Genomic DNA, 25,859 nt, shown 5'->3' with positions numbered 1-25,859 from the left:
AAAGAATAGTTGTACCCTTTTATTGAATAAAAATATTTTTCCTCATGAGCTAGTTCTAAGATTTCTTAAGAAATGTTGGCAAGACTCCAGCATGGGGCGGGGGGCCTTCTGAGCGAAAGCACACGCTCTCCTGTGAGTGACTCGCCTGGTAGCTGTAGTTCCCACGGAAGCTGGCTTCCTCAAGAAAGCGCCTTCAAAGGTTATCGTGTCCATGTCGTGACTGCTCTATCCATCAGCGGATCCAGTGACTCAGTGAAAACACACCTTCCTTCTTCTATTTTCACTTTCCTGCAGGGCAGAGCAGCAGAGCAGAAGCTCCACCACTGCCCTCCTTGTCGGTCAGGATCAGATGGGGCGGACTGGAAAGGCAGGCGGGGCTGCCGAGGCCGGGTGAGGGTGGGCTGTGTGCCTGCCGGGGGCTCCGTGACCAGCCTCAGACCCGGGGTGGGCACGGAAAGGTGCACGGAAACCAGGGGCTATGGGTGCCCAGCCCGCGCGGGAGACCAAGCTCCGCAAAGCGCACCCCGCACTGACTTAGGACTGAGCCCCTAAGGTGGCATCTTAACAGAACATAAAGGGTGCGAAAGTGTACACTATACATGATAAATGCACACAGGAGAAACGGGACGAGTGACGAGTTCAGCACATAGTGTTTGCATTTCCGATGTCAGAACACAAAACCGGCCCCAAAGATCCATTCTAGCACATGGCAAATACTGAAGAACCAAGTTTCAGTCTTAAAATACATCTTAAAGTCAGTATTCTCCTTCAAGGAGGAAGAAAAGAACCATGAATAAATGACAATAGAGTGAATTTGCCTGAGTTTCTGTCTTCCACCCTTCAAGTCAAAGAAAACAGCATGGAAACTGTCGAATCTTCACACAACAGCTACTCTTTTATAAAATAACCTGTTTGAGATGTTAATTTAACAACAAGGAAAAGCCAAGCCCTGCTCCTGTCACTATCAAAAAATACATATTTATAGACTTTCGAAAAAAAAATTGTATATTAATAACTTTGCACACATATTTGAAAGACAATTTTAGCTAGACAATTTTAGAACTTCGCAGAAATAAAATAGGCAGATAAATACTCCAGCAAACAGCATCAACCGGCAGCAGGGGTATGTTAGCCCGTGGTCTCGTGAAAAATGTTATCTTCTCCCTGGGTGGGCATGGAAAATATGTTAGAAGGTGATATGCAGACACTGAAAGCTGGCGGGAAGCTCTCATATCAATGATGGCTTTCCTTGTTCAAAGAACAATCAGAATTTGAATTTCCATAATATATGTTCGTATACAAATTTTCAAAATTTTAATAGAAGTTATGATACTCCTAGGAGGGCAGGGACTTATCTCCAGTGGCTGGAAGAGTGCCTGCTACATAGTGTTAACTCTTGTTCTATCAACAAATGAATACATTTTAAAAATATATCAATAGATGAATTCTAAATCAAAACTGAAGGAAGTGGTTATAATATCTTGTGTTATTTTATGATAAGGACATAAAAATTACAGGTATAGACAAAAACAAAGCTAAAAGTCAGGCACAAAGTAGTATGGATAGAACTGTGTTAACTGCGGCTGTATAAAAGAACAAAACCATGCAAAACTAATTAATGTCATTAGAATTCAACACAGTGTTTAAGGAAATTTGCAGAGTAATCTGGAAATGCTGATAATGTTTTGATTTCTGTCATGTTCAGTTTATGAGAACTCACTAAACTATCTTGGTAAGAAAAGAACATTTTCCTGAATATAGAGTATGCTTCACTCTAAATTTTAAAAAGCAAAGATAACACATACTGTACATATGTAAATTGCTGTTATTTATGATCATAAACATAAAAAGATGTTACAAGAGCCGGTAAGTGATTTATGTTTATTAGATGAAATCAGTCATGAAAAAAATAACAGGTTAGGTAGTAACATGTGGTATGTTAATTCTTAATAAGCTGAATGCAAAATTAAACAAAAATGATCATACCTGGCCTTAATTAAAGCTCCACAGAAAATAAATCAGGAGAAAAATCGCACAATGCTAACAGCAGTGGGGATTCCAGCTTTGTTCTCGACTTCCTTGTGGGTCTCTCTCAATACTTACTTTACTCTTCATAATGACAAAGGTATGACAGTAAAAATCAAGCGCGAGAGTGAGGCCTGGGCTTCTCCCCACCTGAACGCCTGCACCCAGCTGGATGGGCTCTTTGAGGTTCCGCCCGCGCAGCTGGCACACCCCTTTGGAGGCTTTCTTCAGCGTCTTCTCAGCTGCCTGTTCTTGAATGCAAGTCAAGTTTGGTCTGTCTCGTCTGGAACAGCAACGCGGGGTGAACCAGACGGGTTTGCTTCCAGTTTTAAGGAAGAGCGATGGAAGCCCCTGCCAGCTCCGGGCACCGGGAGGAGAGAAAGGCCCGGCCGCCTGCCCCCTCCCCGCGTTGGCGGGCCGGGGCCTCACCTGCCTCTCGGCCTCCCGCAGCAGGCTCCGGAAGCGCTCGTCGCGCAGCAGCCAGGCCGGGGGCTCGGCGTGGCCGCGGAGCTGGGCGTCCTCCAGGCGCTGGCGCAGCTCGCGCAGGTCGCACAGCTCCTCGGTCAGCTGCCGCTGCCGCGTCCGCGACGCCTGGAGGTCCAGCTCCAGGTCCAGGGACGTGCGCGCCGCCAGCGCCGCCACGGAGGACCTGCAGGGCTGCGAGACCGCGGCCGTGAGTGCCTCCACCCCGCCCGCGCCCTTCCCGCGGCTTCTTCCCCGAGTGACCGACCCCACTGGAGAGAGACAGCCGCAGCGTGGCCCGACGCCAACACAACACGGATGTGGGCCACACGGGTTCAAACCTCCACTCCGGTAACGAGCCAGTGACAGCAAGCTGTCCGCTGTAATGACGACCTAGGCTTTGGCTAAAGCGCAGAGAAACAGACCCTCTCACACGGGGCAGGAGGGCGTCATCTTTCTCAAGTGCTACTTGACACTATAAGCAAGAGCCACAAAATGTTGTGTTTTCTTTGGTTCTGAAATTTCATGTGACTTGCACCTGAAAGGCACAGCTGATGATGTGCAAAAGCTTTATGACAGAAAAATTCTAAATACCTGACAAGAGAAAAGTGATCAAATACATTATAAGGCCCGCAGAAAACGCAGCTACTGTAGAAAGATGAAAAATAGACCGACATGGCAAAATCTTAATGGCCTACTGTATAACGGGAAAAAAGCACGTTATAAACCACGTTGAGGGCTTTCTGGTTAAACACACACAAGCTGTCAAAAACGTTCCTCCCCAGGGAATTCCCTGGTAGTCCGATGGTTAGGACTCCCCGCTTCCAATGCTGGGCTGCAAATTCAATCCCTGGTCAGAGAACTACAACTGCAAGCCGCGCAGCGAGGCCGAACATCAACAACAACAACAACAAAAAACGCTCCTCCCCACACACGCCTGAAGTAAGCAAGTCTCCTGTTTTCAAGAAAGCTCTAAGACGACAGTAGAATTTTGTACACGGAGCTGAGAGCAGTACTTCCCACGCCACGGCTAACAACGCTGGGGAAGGCAGTTAGTGCAACAAAATCACAAATCCACGAGCGTTGTTGGGAGGACTGAATAACTGTGTGCGTTTTACACACCCATAACGCTATTTTGCACATATACAGAAGTTAAATGCAAATCTAAGTGACTTAATAAACACAAACTCATTTAAAAGCTCTCCTGAATTCATAGTAGGATAGTAGGTTCCCAACCACGGGTGACTTGGGCCCTCCGGGGACATTTTTGGTCGTCACAACTGGGGGAGGGGGTGATACCGGCAACTAGTGGGTCAAGGCCAGGGATGCAGCTCAACAGCCCACAGTGCACAGGACAGCCCCCAACAAAGACAGACCTAGGCCAAAATGCCAACAGCATGGCTGCTGAGAAATACTTTCGTTGCTGAGTTATGTATTTTCTTATCACTCTCAGTCAGCGGCTACTCTAAATACAACCACCACAAGGAGATCTGGGAATTTCTTTTTCTTTCAAAGAATTCTTGCCCGGGAAAGTCAGGGAACCACTACCTTACAAATTAAAAGGAGCAAAACTGTGTACACTGGCGTGACGTGGAGAAAAAATCCGGTGTATATAAAGGAAAACTGTAGAACAGTCCTATGTAGGAGAATGCGCCACGGTGAAAGACCCAAATTTTCTAAACTGTATATACTCCCTTGTCAAAAAAGAAAGAAGAATCTCTTATACAGAATGGCTGTTTATTAATTTATTATATTTTAAAATGTAAAGATCATGTATTATCTTAGATTACGACATTATCTTAGGAAATTAACAAATACTGGTAACATTGACATTATATACACTTTTAAAAATTATATCTAAGTAAACAAGGAAATAAACATATTACCTTTCAATTAATCTTACCTAAAATATTACCCCTTCAGGTTTGTGGAAATAACTCCCAGCGTACATACAGACGGCAGATTAGTCTACGTGGCACATACCTGCTTATAGCGAAGGGTTCGTCTTTCCAAAGTGTTTCGGACAAGGGGGGACTTGCGGGCCAGCATTGAACTGTCGCTGTCACTACGATAAAGCTACACCAAATGACGGCGGTTCAGAAACACTTCCTCAAGAGTTCAACATTCATTCTCTGTGTACTCTGAACTGGATTATTTTGGTTCTCGTGCAGGTACTCAAACAGTTATGACGTTTAGAGCTTTTACCAAGACTTCGGGTTTCGCGTACAAGAAAACCCCACACAAGAGTTTCAGGCCAAACAAAGACAAACCAAATAAGCAGACCAACCCCCGGCCCCACCCCTGCTTCAGGTCCATCAACCGAACCAGCTGAGGTTTTCCAGGCTAATCGCGCAACACAATTTCGGTCCTATCAATGCCAACTGCCACTTGGTACGGTGTGACGCTCATGAAAACCCGCACTCTCCTCAGCGCTTTTCACTTTTTATCAGTCATTCTCATTTGCTGTGTTTCTAGCTTTGGCAAGAGCTGGGAAGAGTGGCGTTCCAGATAAGAGCCTCGTTCCTGGCAGGAGGACAAGACCACACCACTAACACCCACCCTGCCCGTCAAGGGAAAAGGCCTGTCTTTAAAAAGAAAAATAAATAATGCCGACTTCACGGGAGCCGAGACGTTACGTATTTCATTTGGCGGCAGGTTTTCATTTCAGGAACAACATGTATCTGTGTGAAAGCAAAGTCCTGGCCTTCACGGCCTTACTTTCCATGCCAGTGAGCCCCAGATAGCAGGAAATGTTGCAGCACTGCACTTACGTGCCTCCCAGTCATCACAAACATATATAAAAACAGAGGCCTCTAGAAGCATCGCCGGTCAGTGCGTGTGCCTTTGTGCTGGGCGCAAAGCACAGTGCAGGGGCTGGAGGCCTGTCTCTGGGGAGGTGAAGGGCTTCCTCCTTCACCGCCCCGTCCTCCTCAGCAAGCAGGCAGGAGGCTGCTCCACAGGGGTTCGGCAGGAGTCTAGGATAAGGAAGGATGGCCTTCGATCAGGCACCTCCAGCTGCGTGATGAAGCATCAGGCCCCACAGGGCCGCAGCCTGATGGGGCGGGAGTGCCCCGCCTGACCCTGGGCTGCCCGGGGCAGCGCGACCGGGACACCTCACTGCGTGGGGAGAGGAGCTGCAGGCCTCGCAAACGTGGCCACCCGGGCCCCAGCCCCTGTTGCTCCCTCCTGTGAGTAAAGGATTCCCTGCCCAAGTATCCATTGACAGACGAATGGATAAAGCAGGCGTGGCACATATATACAGTGGAATATTCCTCAGCCATAAAAAGAAACGAAACTGAGTTACTTGTAGTGAGGTGGATGGACCTAGAGTCTGTCATACAAAGTAAAGTAAGTCAGAAAGAGAGAAAGAAATACCCGTATGCTAACACATATACATGGAATCTAAAAAAAAAGGCTCTGAAGAACCTAGGGGCAGGACAGGAATAAAGACGCAGACGTAGAGGATGGACTTGAGGACATGGGGAGGGAGGGGGAAGGGTGAGCTAGGACAAAGTGAGAGAGAGGCGTGGACTTATATATACACTACCAAATGCAAAACAGATAGCTAGTGGGAAGCAGTCGCATAGCACAGGGAGATCAGCTCCCTGCTTTGTGACCACCTAGAAGGGTGGAGTAGAAAGGGTGGGAGGGAGACGCAAGAGGGAGGGGATATGCGGATGTATGCACACATATAGCTGATTCACTTTGTTATACAGCAGAAGCTAACACAACAATGTAAAGCAATTATACTCCAATAAAGATCTATTAAAAAAATACCACAGACTAGGGAGATTAAACAACAGAAAAATATTTTTTCACAATTATGGAACTCAAGTCCTAGGTCAGGAGGGCTGTCAGCAGGGTTGATTTCTATTTTATTTATGTCTGGTTTAATCATTGTTTCCTTCCTTGTGTTAGTTGTCATTTATTTGCTCCTCTTTTCTAGTTCTTTAAGTTGTAAGGTTTTGGTTTGTTGATTTGAGATATTTCTTCCTTTGTAAGGTAAGAGTTTATAGCCATTAATTTCCATCTTAGTAGAGAGGAGGAAAACTTGCCACAATTTGGCAATGATGTTCTAGATATGACACCAAAAGCACAGGCCACAAAAGTAAAAAGGGCACAATCAACAGACCTCAAAGACAACCCACTGAATGGGAGAAAATATACCCAAATCAGGTATCCAGTAAAGAATTAATATCCAAAGTATCTGAAGAACTCCTACGAGTCAAAAACAAACAAATCTGATTTTAAAACTGGCAAAGAACTTAAAGAAGATATACAAATAGCCGTTAAGCTACATGAAAATATGATCACACTATGAATCCCTAGGGAAATAAAAAGCAAATCCACAACAAATACTACTTTACATCCATTAGGATAATTATTGTGACAGAAGCAGAAAACAACAAGTTTTGGCAAAGACTGGGAGAAAATGGAACTTCAAGTGCACTGCTCACAGGAATGCAAAATTGTGCAGCCACTGTAGAAGAAAATATGATGGATTCTTAAAACATTCACTGTTGAATTACCATATGATGACCCATTTTTATCTCTAGGTATATACCCAAAAGAAATGAAAGCAGGGACTGAAACAGATATTTGTATAACAATTTTCTAGCAACATTATTCATCATAGCCAAAAGATGGATGCAACTCAAGTGTACATCGACAGATGAATGTATAAACAAAATGTGTCACATATGTACAGAGGAATATTGTTCAGCCTTAAAAAGAAAGGAAATTCTGATGCAACCAACATGGATGAACGCTGAAGACATATGCTAAGTGAAATAATTCAGACACAAAATGATAAATATTGTATGACCGCATTTATAGCAGGTAGCCAAACTAGGCAATCTCATAGAAACAGAAAGTGGAACAGTGTTTACTAAGACCTGGTTTGGGAAGAACTGGGAGTTACTATTCAATGGGTACAGAGTTTCAGTTTGAGATGACGGAAAAGTTCTGGAAATGTAATGGCAATGACTGTACAACATTATGAACGTACTTAATGCCACTAAATTATACACCTGAAAGGGTTAAATAGGTAAATTTTATGTTATATATTTGCCACAATAAAAAACTTAATAAAGCTTTAAAAGCTCAAAAAAATCAGTATTACACTTTACTGATTTATTTGGTCTCTTGCATGCATGCTCTTGAAAGCAGGGCTGTTTCTTTTCTGTGCTGTTGCATGTGCAATCGGTGGTACATAACAGGTGTTCAATAAATACTTGAGGAAAGAATAGATATGGAGAGTAGGTACTGGTATCTACAAAAATTAAAGAAAACTATATATTGTCCCTGCTATCAATAAATGTATCATCCATTGAGCAGATCAGTTACACACATTAAATACCTGAAGAATTCCAAAGAAACATGAAAACAATATGCAACAGTGTAGTATTGACTGTAATATGTAAATACTCACGGAATTCAGGATGAATTACTACGGGAAAATCATCAAGAAGAAAATCTGAGTAATGTGTGACATAAAAGGAAAAAGAACGCAGTCTGAAATGGCATAGAGTGGGCACAAAACAAATGTAAAAATTCAGGAGAAAACTTTAAAGTGGCACCAAGAAGACTAGGGGGTTGGGGGAAGCCATAAAAAGCCTATTAGATCTATTTAGCTAATAGCAGGTCTGCAAGTTAGGATAAAGTACCTAGGTTTGCACTGATGAGTCAGAAAAAAGATACAGCATCCTAAGCAAAGTGATGACCTAAGGGAAAGATGTTTAAGGGAATCAATCTGAGGCTGAAATGAAAAATAAACTAATGTGGGTGGAAAATAAAGGCAATTTATGCAAAAAGTTCCCATAATGATCCGTTAAAGATATACTGAAGCCTATGGATCCTCTCCCCAAGAAAAAAATCCATATACTTTGTTTGGCATATGATTATCAGGTTGAGGACCTCAGACCTAGGCTAAAGAACTGGCTGTGAAAAGAGAATGGCATGATTAAATCTAGGAGTTTACAATAAAGTAATGTAAAAAAAACTTAAAATCAGACACTTGTACTATGGATCCATTCACATAAATCAAATAGGACTAAAATTGACCGATATTTTGATTTTTAGATCTATAAACTGTTTGCTCTCTAGGGACATGGTTTCCTAGGACTGCTTCAGGATTTTTAGTGAAGACTGAAACTCACAACTTCATGTTTTCTTTTAAAAGCATAAAACTAGCATCAAAATAAATGACAGTGTTGGATTATGATACAGAGGACAGGAAAACAAAGCTGTGATTCCAAACTTATAACAAAAAATTTACTTTTAAAAATTAAGGGGGACGCTCTCCCCCCAAGACACTTATTAACTACAAGGGAAAAATATTAATTTTATTGTGGAGAAACGCTGACAGACGTCATTTTAACAACATAAATAAAGCTGACTTCTTTAGCGGTATAGCAAATTCACAACATGTGTCTCCTGATAGTATACATATGACTCAACGTCACTTCTAGATATTTCTGCCAAAAACACAAACCTGAATCTAATGAGGAAAAATCAGACAAAGCCACATGGAGGGACATCCCACAAAATAATGGGCCTGAATTTGTCAAACATGTTAAGGTCATAAAAGACAAAAATGTTCCAGAATAATGAAGATAAAGGGACTTGAGAGGTAAAAGCAAAGCATAAACCTTTATTGGAACCTTGACAAATTTTTTTTTCTTTTTCTTTAAACCACATTTGTGTTTCAATTGGTTAAATTTAAATATGTCTATAGATTTGAAAATAGTACTAATTAGTTAATTTTCTGATTTTGATTACTATGGTAATGAGGCAGAATCATTGTTTTTAGGAAAATACACTGAAGAATTTGACTGGAAAAGGGTATGATATCTATAACGTATTCTCAAAAAAATCAGAAAAGAAATTATATTATGTTAAGTAAATGGAACACTTGATTGTTAACTGGATCCCAAATAAACAACAAAAGAAACAAACCAAAATGTAACTAAATAATAAACAAATAGGACTTCAAAGGAAATACCTAACTTTTTAAAAATACTTATGAAGCTGTGGACTAAGGATGCCACCTGCCATATCAGTGAACAACAGCCATCAGCCACTACAGCTGCCCCCAGTGCTGAGCCCTGAGGGAACTCAAGATAAAAACAGGAAGCCCACCATCAAGCCCTCAGCCACTACAGCCGCCCCCGATGGTGCACCCAGAGGGGACTCAGGATGGGAAAGAACATGATTCTGACCCTAGATAGCTAAGGTGCATATCAAAGGAATGCTTTCAGTGAGCCCAGACTCTTGTATCTTCCCCTATGTAGAAAAGTGCTGCATTCATTCACTTGAGATGTCCGGTTTTCTATAATTAACTTGCAGCAGTGGTGGAGGCAAGTCCTTGTACTGTGCAACCATCCCTATGCGGAAACCCACTCATTTTAACGAAAGCTTGCTCTGCTGGGAGCACGGATAAGTTCTGAGCATTGTGGTGGTTTTACACTACCAGAGGGAAAACCCAAGACACGTAAAAGGAGCTAAAACGACTTTAGGGCAAAATCCCGGAGGAGTTAGACTCACAAGCAGCACACTGGCCCACCCCACAATTTCACTAGAAAATTTTATCCCCAACAAATTCAACTTTAAAATGGGAAACAGATACTCTCAAACAGAGAAACATGGAGTGTCAGAAAGCCAGCCTCCACGCTAACACTCTAGCCAGATTCACGTGCAATACGTATGGAGCTCACGCTTACAAGCACCAACCGAATTAGGGCAATTACACTAAGAGATCTCAACCTTAAATGGCCAAATTGGGTCTGTTTTGACATGTGAAAACCGGGGGATTTTTTTTTTGCATATGCAGCTAGAAAAAGATCAAACAGAAATGGAATGCTTATTTCAATTGGTATTTAGAAGCTTCTAAAAGGGGAAATGATAAAGTAACTTCTTCGCAAAAAATCAACAAAAGGTTGCTCAAAATGATACTAGAATTTTTAAAAGCCAATAGCGTTAACCTTGTCTCTCACTCCGTTCCTTCTTTATATCCTCCTTTATCCAAACTGCCTAACCCAGACGCGCTCTCTCTCTCTTCCACCAACCCATTCTCCTGCTGCTTCCCCCTCCCCGGGAAAGGAAGACATAAGATCAGAAGTACTCATAGCTCCCTTGAAGGAGAAACCTATTACAGGAAGAGGTGAACTGTACTCTGCGCTTACGTACACATCCTGGACCCGAGCAGAACTTAGTTTAGCTAAGGACTTTCTCGAATGTAGTCAAGATCCATTGGGATTTGCTAAGGAATTTGAGCTAATCGTCCAAACCTATGAGCTCAGGTTTTCCGATTTATATCAAGTAATACAGCTATTAGTTTCTAAAAGTCAAACAAAGGAATAAGTAGAGAAAGCAGGATGGAGAGACCCCTTAACAAATTTTGATTTATACAACCTACAGGCTCAAGGTGAATGCAAGGAGTTAGCTCATAAATTACTCAGAATTATCACAGAGCTTTTTCCAAAAACTGCCGACTGGTCAAAGATTCAGCAAGTAAACAAACACGAGATGAATCAATCCTGGATCACTATGAGAGGTTCAAGGAAACTTTTAAACAATATTACGGCATGACACCCGAATCATTCTTTAACCACCAAGATGATTCTTTGCTTAACTCCATCTTTTTAGAAGGTCTGGATGAGGAATCGGCTGCTCTAAACGACACGATTTAGGCATGTTAATCATTTAGACATGATTTGTCTGTATCACATACAAATGCCCTTGTCATGCTGGCTGACCAACTTTTCAAAAGTACTAAAAAGAAAAAGATGCCTCTATAAAAATTATGAACATTCAGTTGCAACAATTAAATAATCAATGTCAGTCTAAAGTTAACCCAACCCTATTCAATCTGCGACTGGTAAATTCTGAAATTTGCTTTTACTGAAAAACACTGGGTCATTACTGGGGAAACTGCAAGACAAGAAAAGAGAGACCTAGAAGGGAAACCAGATACAGACTGTAATTTCAAGTTAAACAAGAGTAAGGCTGATCTGAGGGAACATGGGGAGTCTTTCCCCTTCTCCTCTCTAACACCCTGGAAGAAATAGAAATGATTATATGAGAAGAGAACAATTAAAGCAGTAATAGATACAGGAGCTACCTTTTACATTTTGAACCCTATCAAAATTAAAGGCTCTCTCTCTCTAACACCTCAGGACAGATGGTAGGGGTTTCTAATGCAAATATTAAGACGCTCAGATCATTACCTTTAGAATTATAACTAGGAGAACTTAAACAAAGGAACTCCTTTTTCCTAGTAGAATATACCCCTATGAACCTGAAAGGTATAGATTTATTAGGAACTTATGATGCTCATATTTCTTTTACTGTTAAGGGAGAAATGGTTTTAGCCCTAAAAGATTACTCAGATTTCTTCATCATATAATGTTTGTGACTGAGAGTGATGCTGAACAAGAAACTGCCAGGCTTAGTACCTGAAGAATTGGGGTCACTTGATCCTACTGACATAGGGAAAATACATTCTGCAGCAGCCATTAAAATTACCACAGACCAAAATATACCCCTGTCCAATATCAGTCAATACCTATCGAGGCGGGAAGCCACAGAAGAAACAGAACTTTTGATATCAGCTTACATTAAGAAATGGCTTACTGTGCCTTACAGTAGCCCCTGTGACACTGCCATTCTGCCAGTTAAAAATCGAATGGCAAGAAAATTGAAATTGTCTGAAGCATCTTTTCCGACCACAACGCTATGAGGCTAGATATCAATTACAGGAAAAGATCTGTAAAAAATACAAACACATGGAGGCTAAACAATACACTACTTAATAACGAAGTCATAACTGAAGAAATCAAAGAGGAAATAAAAAATACCGAGAAACAAATGACAATGGAGACACGATGACTCAAAACCTATGGGATGCAGCAAGGGAAGTTCTAGGAAGGAAGTTTGTAGCAATACAATCCTACCTTAAGAAACAGGAAACGTCTCGAGTAACAACCTAACCATGCACCTAAAGCAATTAGAGAAAGAAGAACAAAAAAAAACCCCAAAGTTAGCAGAAGGAAAGAAATAATAAAGATTAGATCAAAAATAAATGAAAAAGAAATGAAGGAAACAATAGCAAAGATCATTAAAACTAAAAGCTGGTTCTTTGAGAAGATAAACAAAATTGATAAACCATTAGCCAGACTCATCAAGAAAAAAAGGGAGAAGACTCAAATAAATAGAATTAGAAATGAAAAAGGGGAAGTAACAACTGACACTGCAGAAATACAAAAGATCATGAGAGATTACTACAAGCAACTCTATGCCAATAAAATGGACAACTAGAAGAAGTGGACAAATTCTTAGAAAGGCACAACCTGCCAAGACTGAATCAGGAAGAAATAGATAATATGAAGAGCCCAATCACAAGCACTGAAATAGAAACTGTGATTAAAAATCTTCCAACAAACAAAAGCCCAGGACCAGATGGCTTCACAGGCGAATTCTTTCAAACATTTAGAGAAGAACTAACACCTATCCTTCTCAAACTCTTCCAAAATATAGCAGAGGGAGGAACACTCTCAATACCATTCTATGAGGCCACCATCACCCTGATACCAAAAGCAGACAAAGATGTCACAAAGAAAGAAAACTACAGGCCAATATCACTGATGAACATAGATGCAAAAATCCTCAACAAAATACTAGCAAAGAGAATGCAACAGCACATTAAAAGGATCATACACCATGATCAAGTGGGATTTATTCCAGGAATGCAAGGATTCTTCAATATAAGCAAATCAATCAACGTGATACACCATATTAACAAACAGAAGGAGAAAAACCATATGGTCATCTCAATAGATGCAGAGAAAACTTTCGACAAAATTCAACACCCATTTATGATAAAAACCCACCAGAAAGTAGGCATAGAGGGAACTTTCCTCAACATAATAAAGGCCATATATGACAAACCCACAGCCAACGACGTCCTCAACGGCAAAAAACCCAAAGCATTTCCACTAAGATCAGGAACAAGACAAGGCTGCCCAATCTCACCACTCTTATTCAACATAGTTTTGGAAGTTTTAGCCACAGCAATCAGAGAAGAAAAGGAAATAAAAGGAATCCAAATCAGAAAATAAGCAGTAAAGCTGTCACTGTTTGCAGATGACATGATACTATACATAGAGAATCCTAAAGATGCTACCAGAAAACTACTAGAGCTAATCAATGAATTTGGTAAAGTAGCAGAACACAAAATTTAATGCATAGAGATATCTGGCATTCCTATACACTAATGATGAAAAATCTGAAGGTGAAATCAAGAAAACACTCCCACTTACCACTGCAACAAAAAGAATAAAATACCTAGGAATAAACCTACCTACGGAGACAAAAGACCTGTATGCAGAAAATTATAACACTGATGAAAGAAATTAAAGATGATACAAATAGATGGAGAGATATACCATGTTCTTGGATTGGAAGAATCAACATTGTGAAAATGACTCTACTACCCAAAGAAATCTATAGATTCAATGCAATCCCTATCAAACTACCACTGGCATTTTTCACAGAACTAGAACAAAACATTTCACAATTTGTATGGAAACACAAAAGACCCCGAATAGCCAAAGCAGTCTTGAGAATGAAAAACGAAGCTGGAGGAATCAGGCTCCCTTACTTCAGACTATACTACAAAGCTACAGTAATCAAGACAGTATGGTACTGGCAGAAAAACAGAAAAATAGATAAATGGAACAGAATAGAAAGCCCAGAGATAAACCCACGCACATATGGTCACCTTATCTTTTATAAAGGAGGCAGGAATGACAGTGGAGAAAGGACAGCCTCTTCAATAAGTGGTGCTGGGAAAACTGCACAGGTACATCTAAAAATATGAGATTAGGTCACTCCCTAACACCATATACAAAAATAAGCTCAAAATGGATTAAAGACCTAAATGTAAGGCCAGAAACTATCACACTCTTAGAGGAAAACATAGGCAGAACACTCTATGACATAAATCACAGCAAGATCCTTTTTGACCCACCTCATAGCGTAATGGAAATAAAAACAAAAATAAATAGGACCTAATGGAACTTCAAAGCTTTTGCACAGCAAAGAAAACCATAAACAAGACCAAAAGACAACCCTCAGAATGGGAGAAAATATTTGCAAATGAAGCAACTGACAAAGGATTAATGTCCAAAATTTATAAGCAGCTCATGCAGCTCAGTAACAAAAAAACAAACAACCCAATCCAAAAATGGGCAGAAGACCTACATAGACATTTCTCCAAAGAATATATACAGACTGCCAACAAACACATAAAAGAATGTTCAACATCATTAATCACTAGAGAAATGCAAATCAAAACTACAATGAGATATCATCTCACACCAGTCAGAATGGCCATCATGAAAAAATCTAGAAACAATAAATGCTGGAGAGGGTGTGGAGAAAAGGGAACACTCTTGCACTGCTGGTGGGAATGTGAATTGGCACAGCCACTATGGAGAACACTGAGGAGGTTCCTTAAAAAACTACATATAGAACTACCATAGGACCGAGCAATCCCACTACTGGGCATATACCCTGAGAAAACCATAATTCAGAAAGAGTCATGTACCTGTAAAAGTATGAGATTAGATCACTCCCTAACACCATACACAAAAATAAGCTCAAAATGGATTAAAGACCTAAATGTAAGGTCAGAAACTATCAAACTCTTAGAGGAAAACATAGGCAGGACACTCTATGACGTAAATCACTGCAAGATCCTTTTTGACCCACCTCCTAGAGAAATGGAAATAAAAACAAAAATAAGCAAATGGGACTTAAAGAAACTTCAAAGCTTTTGCACAGCAAAGGAAACCATAAACAAGACCAAAAGACAACCCTCAGAATGGGAGAAAATATTTGCAAATGAAGCAACTGACAAAGGATTAATCTCCAAAATTTATAAGCAGCTCATGCAGCTCAATAACAAAACAACAAACAACCCAATCCAAAAATGGGCAGAAGACCTACCTAGACATTTCTCCAAAGAAGACATACAGACTGCCAAAAAACACATGAAAGAATGCTCAACATCATTAATCATTAGAGAAATGCAAATCAAAACTATGATGAGATATCATCTCACACCAGTCAGAATGGCCATCATCAAAAAATCTAGAAACAATAAATGCTGGAGAGGGTGCAGAGAAAAGGGAACACTCTTGCACTGCTGGTTGGAATGTGAATTGGTACAGCCACTATGGAGAACACTATGGAGGTTCCTTAAAAAACTACAAATAGAACTACCATATGACCCAGCAATCCCACTACTGGGCATATACCCTGAGAAAACCATAATTCAAAAAGAGTCATGTACCAATGTTCACTGCAGCTCTATTTACAATAGCCCGCAGATGGAAACACCCTAAGTGTCCAACATCAGATGAACAGATAAAGAGGATGTGGCACATATATGTTCACTGCAGCTCTATTTACAATAGCCCGCAGATGGAAACACCCTAAGTGTCCAACATCAGATGAACAGATAAAGAAGATGTGGCACATATATACAATGGAATATTACTCAGCCATAAAAAGAAACGAAATTGAATTATCTGTAATGAGGTGGATGGACCTTGAGTCTGTCATAGAGAATGAAGTCAGGAAGACAAAGACAAATACGTATGCTAACACATATATATGGAATTTAAGGAAAAAAAATGTCATGAAGAACCTAGGGGTAAGACAGGAATAAAGACACAGACCTACTAGAGAATGGACTTAAGGATATGGGGAAGGGGAAGCTGTGACAAAGCAAGAGAGAGGCATGGACGTATATACACTACCAAATGTAAGGCAGATAGCTAGTGGGAAGCAGCCGCACAGCACAGGGAGATCAGCTCAGTGCTTTGTGACTGACTGGAGGGGTGGGATAGGGAGGGTGGGAGGGAGTGAGACGCATCAGGGAAGAGATATGGGAACATATGTATATGTATAACTGATTCACTTTGTTATAGAGCAGAAACTAACACACCATTGTTAAGCAATTATACTCTAATAAAGATGTAAAAAAAAAAAAAAGAGTCATGTACCAATATGTTCATTGCAGCTCTGTTTACAATAGGCAGGAGATGGAAACACACTAAGTGTCCACCATCGGATGAATGGATAAAGAAGATGTGGCACATATATACAATGGAATATTACTCAGCCATAAAAAGAAACGAAATTGAGCTATTTGTAATGAGGTGGATGGACCTAGAGTCTGTCATACAGAGTGAAGTCAGTCAGAAAGAGAAAGACAAATACCGTATACTAACACATATATACGGAATTTAAGGGAAAAAATGTCATGAAGAACCTAGGGGTAAGACAGGAATAAACACACAGACCTATCTTGACACTTTAAACCTATGAATGGTCAGTTTTCTCTGAGTAAAACGGTTGGGAGTTGACATCGTGGAATTAAAGACATAGCTATTTCCTAGATTCTGCAAGCACACCTGGACAGGGAGAGCGCTTCAGGACGGCTTCCAAAACGCGGTGCAGCCCCACCAGGGAACAGTATTTGGCAACGAAAGGGAATGGAGCCCTGATCCACTCTGCGACTCGGACAAATCTCGAAAACATGATGCTGAGTGAGATAAGCCAGACGCAGAAGGCCACAGACTGCACGACTCCAAGTACATGAAATGTCTAGAACAGACAAATCTATAGAGACAGAGAACAGATTCGTGGTTGCCAGGAGCTGAGGGAGATGGGAGTTACTGCTAAAGGGCACAGGGTTTCTTTTTGAGGCAATGAAAATGTTCTGGAATTAGATAGTGGTGATGGGTGCACAACCTTGTGAGTGCACGAAAAACCACTAAGCAGGGCACTTTAAAATGGCACATTTTATGGTATGTGAAGCATATCTCAATTTTTAAAAACCGCGGTAATTTTCAGGACAAACCCAGTTGACCCGTACACTAGAGGGCTGCCCCACACTGCAGACAGGCACCTTTGCACAGGACGGAGCTCACCTCCTGCAGTGGTTCTCTGGTGTCCTGCCTGAGCTCCAAGTGGCCTGGAAACGTCACACTCACCGGGGCAGTGCCCGATCTCCTGACAGCACTGAGGCTGGTACACAGGAGCCCTCTGCCTGGCTCGATGTCCCACCCACTGAACTGTGGGGCTTGTCCCCCAGGGGTTGGCCCAGCCAGCTCCCTTCTTCTTTCCCTCTCCCTCCCTGAACCCCTTGAGCTTTAACGAAATAAAAAGAGGGCCCTCCAGACGGAAAATGTTGAGGATTCCACAGCTCCACAAGCAACCTTTCAGGATGCCCTTGCCCTGTCTTTCTACAGCTTCTGAGCAAAGGCAGAGGCCATCCTCTCACCGGTGGCTCCTCTGTCCACAGAGGATGGGGATGTCTCTTGGGGGCATCCCAGGCAACCTGATCCCTGTCTCTCTCTCCGTCTCCCTCTCTCTCTCTCTCTCTCTCTCTCTCTCTCTCTCTCTCTCTCTCACACACACACACACACACACACACACACACACACACACACGCGCGCGCAGAAGGCCAGGCCAGCTCTCTCTGGGTTACTGCGGAACACTGAAGTATTAACATTCATTTTCTTTCTTCGGCTGTGTTGGGTCTTCGTTGCTGTGCGTGGGCTTTCTCTAGTTCCGGCAAGCGCGGGTTACTCTTTGCTGTGGTGCACGGGCTTCTCATTGTGGTGGCTTGTCTTGTTGCGGAGTATGGGCTCTAGGCATGCGGGCTTCAGTAGTTGCACCACTGGGAGTAGTTGCGGCTCGCAGGCTCTAGAGTACAGGCTCAGTAATTGTGGTGCACAGGCTTAGCTTCTCCGCAGCATGTGGGATCTTCCCAGACCAGAGCTCGAACCCGTGTCCCTGCATTGCCAGGCGGATTCTTAACCACTGCACCACCAAGGAAGTCCCAAAGTTCATTTTCTTCTGTTCCACTGCATATACACTTGTATACACTTGACATTCAGTATCTACCCATTGATTGAGAATATTCTACAAATTGAAGAATACATTCATACTACTTTTCCAAAGTTTCATGTACTCGTATCACCATTTGCATGGTTAGTAAATTCAGGGGTTTTCACATAAATATGTTTAACGTCCGTTCTTCATGGAAAAAACAGACAGCAGGTCTCTGTGGTCTTACCCCCTGTTATGGAACATCTTAGTAACCACCAATCTGCTCGAAACAAATTCAGCTCCTAAATGTGAATCATTGCAACCAGGTAGATAGAAGGAGCTCAGCGAGTCTCCATCAGACCATCTGGCCCCCAGAGGAAACTTGGCAATGTCGGAAGACACTTTTGGTTGTCATGACTTGGAGGGGTGTGCTACTGGCAGGCACTAGGTAGAGACCAGGGACACTGCGAAATATGCTACACTACACAGGACAGCGTGACAATAAAGAATTACCCACCCCCAAATATTAATAGTACCAGGGCAGAGAAACCCTGCTCTAAAGTAACACCTGCCCAGTTTGGATACCTCTTAGGACACTGCCTGTCAGCAATACAGTAAGTTGAATGACTCCACATGTTTCTCTATGTAACCAACTCACTGAACATACACCATCAACAACAACGGTGGCAAAAACAGTGAAGGCTTATGAGTGGGGTTAACAGGAGGCCTCAGATGGCCCCTGGTGAGTCCCAGCTACTCCTAAGGTGTCGGAAAGATTCCTTTGACACCCTCCCCCCACCCCGCTCCTGATTTCACCTGCCTTAATTCAAGCATCAGCTAAGTCCTGTGCACTATTTGTACCCTTCACAGTTTCTCTGATATAATCCCTGACTTTTCTAGTCCTAGTGCCCCAGATATCTCTAACTTAGGCCCGTCAGTATCTGTTGAAACCTCCGACAATTTCCAAGTGGCCTCTTCTCTCAGAATTCCACCCTGTCCATCACTCATATTTGGCTAGCTCAACAAGTAAGAGGTGGTGCCTAACGTGAGTGAAACTCTAAGCTCAGTCCACAAGGTACAGGCCTCCCAGGAGTGCGTAGGGAGGCAACAAGAGAACGGATATAAAACGCCTGGCGCAGTCCCCCTGAGCGCCCGACAAATACCAGCTAGCGTGGCTGTTATCAACGGACACCAAGCTGACCACATGCTTCCACTGTCTCTGGGAGAACAACACATGGGGCGAATCGGTTTCCTACTGCTGCTGTAACAAACTGCCACAAACCAGGTGGCCTAAAACAACACACATTTATTACCTCACAGTTCCGGAGGTCAGAAGTCAAAAATCAGTTTCATTCTGCCAAAATCAAGGTGTCAGCAGGGCCGTGTCCCATCTGCAAGCTCTGGAAAAATACACCTCCTTGGCTCTCGCAGCTTCCAGAAACTGCCTGCATTCCTCAGCTCGTGGCCACATGACTCCAACATCTGATTCTGCTGGCACATCTTCTTCTCTGACTCTGACCCTCCTGCTGCCCTCTTGTAAGGATTCTTCTGATGACACTGAGCCCACCCAGATAATCCAGGATGATCACCTCATTTCAAGACTCTTAACTTAATCCCACCTACAAATGCCATTTGTGTTGGAAGGTAACTTACTAACAGGTTTAGGAGACTAGGACATGGCCATCTTTGGAGGGCCATTATTCTATCGGGGTGGCGGGGGGCAGGTGTCTGTTAAATATCAAACAACAGTGAATATAAGATAAAAGTAACCAGTGGGTATAACACAGTACAAGGGGCACACAGTTACCTAGCCAAGGGAAGGAAGGTCAGGTTAGGTAGTGGATTTGGGCTCAACTCCGGAGTCAGACAGACGCCTCCTTGTTGGCTCTGGGAAGCGAGGTTACTAAGTCAACCCCCTTGGCCTCAGCTCCACCACCTGTCCACCTACAACTCATGCAGCCCCCGTGGGCTTTCAGGGAGAGCATCCACCAAGTGCCTAGAGTGCCTGGCACACGATAAGCACTCCACGTGGTCCTAAGACCCAAGGGATCCCAGCGGGGAGAACAGGAGGCAGGAACAGCACGGTGAGGCCTCAGGGAAGAGGACACGGGCACGTGTGAGCGCCATGGAGGCAGGGACCTGTCTGCTGGCGGTCACCACTGGAGTCCTGAACCCGGAAGCGTGCCTGAGATGGAGAGGCTGTGCAACAGTTACTGAATGAATGAATGGGTGATCGAATGAACAAACGAACAGAGGCGGTATGCTTAAACTGAGTAGGGACTGGGCAATGGGGTGGCGTACGGGACAGAGCACTGCATCAGGGTCGGAAGACTCAGCTCAAGTCCCTGTCCTTCCCACAGCCGGTGGCGCACATGCCTTGGTTACAGCCCTCAGATACAAGATGAGGGGTTTGAAGGAAGAGGCCCTGGCTCCTCCAAGAACAAAGCTGGAGGATTCAAGCCACGCGTGGTCTTGCCCGAGCCTGACCTGCCGCACACGAAGACTCGGGGTCAGTCAAACTGAACGGTTCGCTCTCTTATTCCAAACGCACCCAGCACTTCCTCTTCCACAGCACTTTCCTCACATTCCCCCTTCTCAGCCCCAGCACTGAGAAAGCACGAGAAACGCTCGACCTAGGAGGTGATGGACAAGGATAAAGAACCCCCAGGCTCGAGTGAGCCCTCCTCCTTTCTCTGAAGCCATCACCACATGAAAATGGTGCCTGGCGACCATCACTGTCTCCATTTTATGTGTCTCCCATCTCCCAGACAAACTTGGTCTCCATCCACCATCCCAGCACACAGGAGGCCAAGAATCTATAACTATCACTTCATTTTACTGGATTTGAATGGGAATAACTGAACTCAGGAAAACTTAGCTCTGCTTTTATGCCATCAGATTAATTTTACTGAATTTACTGGAAAGGCAGCCAATTAGCAAAAGGACCCAGGCTAGAAGCAGCTCACCGGGCTCACCCGGTGACCTTTAACATGTCACTTGACCCAACGGTTTATGCACTAGAACCTGCCAGAGGTGAAACACAGTTTCCACTTCCAAAATCAGAGCAAAAGGGAAGAAAAGGAAACTTAGAGATTTCCAAGCATCCGGGAGCTATTTTTGGAAATGAATGACTTTTCCATTCACTCCTCTTAAAAAAAAAAAAAAAGAAAGAAAGGTATTAGATGGAGAACAAACCAAGAAGTGGTTGTTGATCATCTAAATGGAAGAAGATTCTTACAGAAGCCCACTCCTTATAGCCTGAAAAACAAGACACTCCCCCATGTATACAGAGACTACCTATAATCTTAAAGAATGAAAAATGGAAAAATCATTATTTGCTTATCAGAAAGTTTATATAATCCCAAAATAGACTCTGCGGGGTAAATATAGTAAGCCTCCTATTAATTAACACCAAATAAAGGCTCCAAGAAGGTAGCAATGATGCCATCTGGCCCTGTTATGTGGGGCTCCAACCTGGCAAATTCCGGAACCATGCATTGTTTTCTCCTTAAAGCAACAGCCTGTTCAAAAGACTTTTAATATATCACAGAATTTCTCCATGTGGCACAGGTCAAGCCCCATCTCGTGAACAAATGGATCCCTAAAAGCTTTTGTCATGATATAATCTGGGCCTCCCACCATCATCCTGATCATTTAATACTCTGCTTTGATCTCAAATGTGACATGGTCCACCACTCAGACTGCTCGAGGTTGGCATTTCCAGTAACGTACAACCCCAACTGAGCTATCGGAAACAGAACACTAAGTTTCAACAGATCAGTCCACCTATAGGTTAATATCAATACAACCCTGCAAGAAGCAGACATATACATGTCAAAGGCACTGAATTTTTCCAAAAGAGGCAAAAAAGTTCTTGCCATATTATCCACCTAAATGGTAAATACCTTTTTATAAAGTGGCCATTGAACTCTGAGTTGATGTATGTGGAACACATACGTGTCACTAATGTAAACCACATACAACTCACCCACAGAAACTACCAGTCACAAAAATGGTGAATTAACCTTATTTTTAATCTTATTTGTTTATTTATTTAGCCACGCCATGCAGCACGTGGGATTCTTAGTTCCCTGACCAGGGATCAAACCTGGCCCCCTACATTGGGAGCGAGGAGTCTTAATCACTGGACCACCAGGGAAGTCCCAACGTTATATTTTTTAACAAAGTTTTTGGGTATGATTCCCAGAAAACTAACCACGAAAATTATATGCACAGTACTGATCTGCAGACATAGTGAATTTAAACCTAAGTGGGTTCATACTCCAACTAAAGAAATTCCATTTTGAAAATATTGAGATTTTTTTTACACATCTGTAGCCACATCTGTAAAGATGTCTCCTCACGTTTGCAACCTCTTTGTTGTAACTTGAAAAAGAAAGTACAGCTACAATAATTCACCAACACACCCTGAGCTGGTAAGACCCAATGTTGTTAAATACAACATTGAATGGAATTACTATAAAACCCTAGAAGAGTTTGTTTACAAACCTTGGCCCTCGGTGACCTTGCTTACGGCAGCATATTTTATGCTATTAGGTTTAATAAATTATATAGGAAATGATGTTTTCAGTCGGCAACAATTTTCGCCTAACCGACTACATTCATCTATTCCTCCATAATTTAATTTTCTTTAAAAACCTATTTCTTTGCCTCTCCTGATAGTTCTCCATTTGGAAGCTGTTTGGGGAAAGTCCTCATGTTTTTTTTTTTTCTTTTGCGGTACACAGGCCTCTCAATATTGTGGCCTCTCCCGTTGCAGAGCACAGGCTCAGCAGCCATGGCTCACTGGCCCAGCCGCTCCACGGCATGTGGGATCCTCCCGTACCTGGGCATGAACCCATGTCCCCTGCATCGGCAGGCAGACTCTCAACCACTGCGCCACCAGGGAAGCCCGAAAGTCCTCATTTTTTGAATACCGTTTTCCAGTCATGTGAATCGAATGCAACTCAAAAAGGGTGTTAACTGTCAGATGCACGTGGAGAAAATGCTGTGCTCTGACACACGGTTTTTTCCATATCATAAAAATCAATTACAACTTTAAAGGATAACCGGTCACCTATAAAAATCGGCAGGGTTCTGTTGCGAAAGAAGAAGAATGACTATTACAGCATTTACACCCTTCCGTAGACTCCACTTAAATGTCTGTGGCTCGCTGAGCATTGCATACATATTTCGGGCAAGGTACTATGGGAGCTGAAGTGCAAGCTGTCCCCTGCTGAAATTTCACTCCCTATAAAAACAGTGTCTCATAAAAGTGTACACATTTTTACTTTACACAAAAATGTAAAATGTTCACTTTTGTTCACTCCACCGACAATTTTAGCATTAGAAACAGGGCTTTTTAAAAACCTGTAACATAAGTGATGTATAAAATGTCATTCAATAACACAGATTTCTGGAAAGAGGAACATAGGAAATGTGTATGAAATACATGGAAAGGAAGATTCTGCAAGCTGTCTTCTGTGGGGTCTGCTCACCTATGGCCTGGGTTGTACCATTAAAATGGAAACTCTTACATTTATACTTTTCATCATGAATCCACACTGCAATATAACCACAACTGTTTCATATTACCCTCATAAAATGAGTCTTTGCCTTTTCTAAGCAAAACAGTATTTTTTAATTGGTTCATTTTCCAGTTGTTTGGATTTTTAACAGACACACAGCATAAAAGGGCACCACATTCCAAGCAGTTCTACCAACTCCAGAACCATCCAAGGCTTGATCAGACAGCTGTGGCTCTAGCCTTTGGTTAAAATTATAATATGATCTCACCTGATTTTCAAAATAACTATGCATCTTTTTAAGCCAATAAACTGTGCTATAATCTCTCTAAGTTTCTGAGTCCAGAAGCTTGCCATGTTCAAAGAGAATGTTAGGGAACCATGATCCTTTTGCCTTTCTTTGTTTTTCCCTATCTGAACCCATGCAGCGCTGCCTTTCCAGTGCAGGTAGGAGGAAGCAGGAGCCTCTCACCACGCTGGGCCTTTTCAACTCTCAAAATCACTGGGAAGCTTGCAGTATTTCCTTTCTGGCACTCAGGCCCAGTGTGGAAAGAAGTTGCTCCAGACAGGACAAGATATCAGATCATCATTGTAATCCCTTGGTTTCAACAGAATTCCAGCTCCACAAAAAAATGCCTCTCCCCAAAAGCAGCTGAACCACTGAAACCAACAGACAATCGAACAAAAAGTTAACGAAGAAGTCATTACATGAATTTAATTAATCGTAATCTGGTGGTGCTTTTAGAAGCATCCGTTTTTCACTCCGTAGGATTTATTTACGTGAATAATAAGACAATTTAATGCTCTACTCGGATCTTGCACAAAAAGGAAACCTAAAATTCAACTCTTGTGTTCCCGTTATTCCAAAAGCATATGGGTCTAATCATAGCCCATTCTGACCGCAGTACACAGGCTTTTTCAATCAGATTTTTAACTCAATTTTTAAGGCGCTAAAGAGTAACCGTCACAAGTTTGATGGTTACTCCAAAGAATCGGGAATCCCTGAAGTGTCCCATCTGGCACAGTCTTCCAATGGAAACTAGGTTCAGCCCGCCAGACAAGGAGCCCACACCACGAGGCTGGGGCGCACGTTTGTGCTCCAAGATGACAGCTCATCTGGCCACCGCGAGGTCGGGGGCGCCTGTAGGGCCACAGCCTGGGGACGGTGGGCCGCGGAGGCCCGACAGGGTTGGGCGAGACCGCGGAGGAAAAGGAAGAGAGGGCCATCCGTCAGCCCCTGGAGAGGAAATTCCAGATGCCCAGCTCCCAGGCTTCGGTCAGCGGTTGACGTGAGGGAACCAAGTCAGAGTGTCCGCTCCGCGGTGGAGACCAGAGATCCCGAACTCCTGGGGCTCGAGGCCGGGAGAGGGGGAGCCTCGACCCTCGGCCAGGGGTCGGGGGATGGGGGCGCCCGGATCCTCGCCGGGTGCGGAGGACTCACGATCTTCGCCCACACCCGGAGGCCTCCCGGATCCTCGATCCTCTCCCTGGGTCCAAGGTATGGGGAGCCCTAATCCTGGTCGGGGCCCGCGCCCCCCTTACCGGTCGCTGGGGTCGATCCACGACTTCTGGCGCGTGTAGTGGTCGATGCAGAAGACGCGGCCGTCGTAGTCGCGCGCCTCCTCCCTGCCGGCGGGCAGCGGCAGCTCGGCGCTCTCCCGGGCCCATGGGGGTGGCGGTGCGGAGGGCGCGGGGTCCGCGGCTGGGGGCGCGAGCTGCGGGGGCTCCCGGTGGAGCTGCGCGGGCTGAGGCGGCTCCCGCGGGGCCTCGCGCGGCTGTCCCCGCCGCCGCCGCCGCCGGCCGCCGCTCAGCCACCGCATGACGGCGCGGGCCCCACCGCCGCCCGGCCGCCCCACGCGCGCCGCCTCCTCCGCCAGCACTAAGGCCCGGCGTCCGGGGCGCGGGGGCGGCCGCGGGGAGCCGCCCGCCGCGCCCGGTGCATCC

General features: G+C 43.5%; 1 pseudogene; it reads right to left on the bottom strand.

The window, feature by feature from the left end:
* LOC137217900 (protein WWC3-like) overlaps positions 1-24,210 on the bottom strand; it is a 33,826-nt pseudogene extending 9,616 nt beyond the window's left edge.
* Positions 24,211-25,859: the final 1,649 nt, after the last annotated feature.

Source organism: Pseudorca crassidens, chromosome Y, assembly GCF_039906515.1.
Source record: "Pseudorca crassidens isolate mPseCra1 chromosome Y, mPseCra1.hap1, whole genome shotgun sequence".
Taxonomy (NCBI): domain Eukaryota; kingdom Metazoa; phylum Chordata; class Mammalia; order Artiodactyla; family Delphinidae; genus Pseudorca; species Pseudorca crassidens.
This window is presented reverse-complemented; position numbering and strand designations above follow the sequence as displayed.